This window comes from Arvicola amphibius, chromosome 9 (assembly GCF_903992535.2).
Source record: "Arvicola amphibius chromosome 9, mArvAmp1.2, whole genome shotgun sequence".
NCBI classification, from domain to species: Eukaryota; Metazoa; Chordata; class Mammalia; order Rodentia; family Cricetidae; genus Arvicola; species Arvicola amphibius.
In genome coordinates this window covers 59,123,384-59,127,277 of record NC_052055.2, presented here as the reverse complement: position 1 = coordinate 59,127,277, position 3,894 = coordinate 59,123,384, and the positions used below count along the sequence as shown (strand labels likewise).

The 3,894-nt window shown below is 50.6% G+C and overlaps 1 pseudogene; it reads left to right on the top strand.

Annotated features, from left to right (window-relative positions):
• The first annotated feature begins 2 nt into the window (after positions 1 to 2).
• LOC121677301 lies at positions 3 to 2,553 on the top strand (annotated as a pseudogene).
• The last annotated feature ends 1,341 nt before the right edge of the window (positions 2,554 to 3,894 follow it).

Genomic DNA, 3,894 nt, shown 5'->3' with positions numbered 1-3,894 from the left:
CGATGTCTCCAGACTCAAATCCCCCTTGTATCTCCTTGCAGGTGCTGATTTTTCCAGATACAGAAGTGTGGCTTATCTGAGCTCCTGCAGACTTTGCCCCACAGTGGTGAGTGGTCACTCCCACTCCACCCACTGGGAGTATCCCCCCACACACACCCTAGAAACTGAACCCACCTCACACTGTGAACCTAGAACTGTAGACAGCCTTTCTGACAATGGAGAATCAGGCTCATTCTGTCTACCCCAGGCTGGTTTCTTAAGTCCCAGCATCCTCTAGCCTCAGTTTCTTGAGTTCTGGAGCTACAAGTGGTGTCACATATTCTTTTGTTTTGGACAATCTTTTTTTTTGTTTGTTTGTTTGTTTTGTTTTTGAAGACAGGGTTTCTCTGTAGCTTTGGAGTCTGTCCTGATGTCCTGGAACTAGCTCTTTTACACCAGGCTGACCCTCAAATCACATGCCTCCCGAGTGCTAGGATTAAAGGAAAATTAAAGGAAAAAAAAGGCAAGCACGTCCACCTCCGCCTGGCTTTGTTTTGGAGAATCTTAACATCCTATGCAATATTTAAACTCTGATCTTTCTGCTTCTACCTCCCAAGTGCAGATACTGAGCCCAATTTCATACAATGGTGGTGATCAAATCCAGGGCCCATTCATACTGTGTACAAACTCAATGTCTGAGCCTCCTCCCCTACCTGCCTGCCTTAAACATTATTTCACCATTAATGATGGGGATTAGGTTTAATCTCAGCACTCAGGAGACTGAGGCAGGAAAATGGTAGGCTTCACGGCCAGCATGAGATAGGGAGTACAAGCTAGCCTCACACACAGAGGGTCTGTCTCAAGAAACAGTCAGGAGCTAGGTGGAGACCAGTCTTGATGGTGCAGCACTTGGGAGGCAAAGGCTGGTATACCTCCGAGTTTCCCGCCAGCCTGTTCTACAGAGTATGTTCCAGGACAGCCAGGGCAGAAACCCTGTCTCCAAAACCAAAAACTAAAAGTGAAGCAAGCAAGCCAGTAACGGTGGCACATGTCTGTTTGCAGTACCTGGGAGGTGATGCAGGCTGATCAGGAGTTCTAGGCCTCACACAAACCCCACACAATAGAAGTTAGATAGTTGAAACAAAACTCAGGGCTCTAGCACTGAGCTGCATGCACGCTAGCCTAGAAAAGTTGCTTCTAGCCCCGGCCTCCCGCTTTGTAAAGGATCTAGCCATTCTCTGCCTTCTCCCTTTCTTTCCTCAGCCTCAATGGGCAGCGTGTGCCTCTCTGGCTCAAAGACTGTTAAGGGCAAACTGGATGTCAAGAGGTGCCGATTCCGGGTCCTTACCGGCAGCCCTCAGGCTGGAGAAGCCACCTTTCTGGCATTGTCAACAGAGGCAGGAGGAAGACTCACTTGCACTCCGGCCCCCCCCATCAGAGCATAAGGATCATTGAGGGTCTTCAAGAGTATCTTATCTCTCGGGTCCCCCTGCAGCCCATTCCCACAAGCCTGCCACCTCAGATCCCTGCCGGCCTGTGGCCTCGGTTCTCTGCCTTTGGAGGCAGCCCTTTGGTCACAGGGCTTGGGTCAGTCATGGCTCTGAGGTCACCCACTTCAGGGAAGAGGAAAAGGAAGAGAAAGGTCACAGAGGCCTCAGACATTCAGGAGGCAGTCAACGGGCATGGGGCCATGGAGGTGGACACAGCCTGGAGTGGCCTAGAAATGAGGAAGAAGAAGAAAAAGAAGAATCAGGTGGGCAAGGTAGAGCTTCTGGAGGCTGAGACCCTAGAGTCCATGGCAGAGATGGCAGAGCCCATGGGACTGCCGTTCCCATCTGCCAGCAGTAGCAAGAAGAGGAAGAGCAAGTCCACGGCAGCAGAGATGTTCCAGCCAGAATAGGAGCTGGGACCCATGGAATCTGTGGTGGAAACAGACCCTCCTGATGGGACCCTCCTGTCCCCCACCAAGAAGAGAAGGAGGCAGAAGGAGGGCTAAGGGATGCAAGCAGTGTTGCCATCGTGGCTGACTCAGCCACAGATCGCTGTGGAACCCCAGGAGGAAGCTATCCCACAGTCCCCCACAAAGAAGAGGAGAAAAAAAGAGGCAGAATTTGGTGATGGAGCCAGATATGGAGCTCCCTGGAGTGACCACAGAGCCTGAACTTTCAGAACATGGGTTTCAGGCTGAGGCAGCTCCTTTGTCTCCCAAGAAGACCAAGAAGAAGGAAAAGGAAAAGTGGCTGGGCAAGGTGCTGGCCTCAAGGACAGAGGTGGCAAAATCTGCACTTGCAGCTAACTTTGAGCCCCAGGTGGCTACAGAATCCAGCAAGAAGAAAGTAAAAGGACAGAAGGTGATAGATTTCCCCCTCTGAGATGACTGACCCAAGAGAATCCGAGAAACCTGAGGCTGGAGCAATTCAAGGATCCACAAACAAGAAGGAGGAGGAGGTCGAGGAGGAGGAGGAGGAGAAGGAGGAGGAGAAAGAGGAGGAGGAGGAGGAGGAGAAAGAGGAGGAGGAGGAAAGGAGGGAGAGGAATCAGGAAAGTGGGGTGTAAGGTACCGTTCCCCACTGACAGATGTCTCCCACAGGACAGGAGAAAAAGCAGAGGAACCCTACTAACATTCTGGGGAAAGTGAGGAACGATCAGAGCTGAGGTGGCCCAGGAATGCTGTCAGAAACCAGCTGCTGGTAGTCCCTTCAAGCAAACACGTCAGCACATCCAGCAGGAGCCTAGGCCTGGAAAAGGCTTTATTGCTACACTGGAGCCTCAGTGGCAGTGGGTCATGGGGCATTTTGAGGAAGGGTTCATGGAGGACTTCAAAGAGCCTGCGAGCCTAAAAACAGGGGAGAAGAGCTTGTCATTAAAGGCTGTCTGCTAAAAAAAAAAAAGGGGTTCCTAAGTGTTCCCCCACTGGGAGAACACATTCCTGGCTCTTAATCTGCTGTCTCTGAGCAGCCCAATCTGAGAATAAAGGAGTATCTTACTCCACTCTGGGGTGGGAAGAGCACCCCAGAATCCCATGCTTCCCAGCCCATCATCACGGGATCCTTTCCTGGCCTCAGCCACTGGACCAGACTGAATGATTCAAAGTGAGGAGAACTTCTCCAGAGACTCTGGCCAGCCTGGGAGGCTGATCTGGCCTGACACTGTGATCCCCTCTGACTGATGTGATGTTCCCCTGCCCTCTACCCACTCGAACACGCATTACTGATGAGTCCCTCTTTTCTGTGTCTCTCTCTGTCTCTGTGTTTGTGTTTTTCTTGCACATGAACAACTCTCAGGCAGGCCAGCTGCTCTGTCACATGTTAACCCCCAGGGAATCACCAAGCACTGAAGATGGCCATAAGCAGCCACAATAATGCAAATATACTATAAAAATTCTAATTGATTATAATAGACACGGCAAATTCAAACAAACACACAAACAAACAAGCAGACATAACACCTTGAGTGACCTACGCTAAAAATTACAGACCCACAGAGGTATGCTAAGGGAACATATTCTAGCTGCAACCATAGATGAGAATTGGCTCTCATTCCCGGACAGGTGCATTAAGTGTTAGGTGCACACTTCCATCTTGTTTTCTGACATGTGGTTGGGTCTACTTTGGTTTGTAGGAACAGTATACTATGAACTGTTTGTCTTGAGAATTCACACAGAGTATTGCCCTGAATCGGGCTCGACTGAAATGCCGTGTGTAGTCCAGGCTGGCTTTATAGGCCTGAAGATGCTGCTGCCTCAGCTCCTCCTTAGCTGCACTGAAGCACTGTCAGCATGATGGTATAAGCAAGGCCTCATAGAGCCCAGGCAGGCCACTCTGTAGCCAAAGATGACCTTGAGCAGGATCCTCATCTTCTCGTCTCTAACTGCCCACTGCAGGAATGCCTTCCTGCTTTGAGCCACTCTGCCCT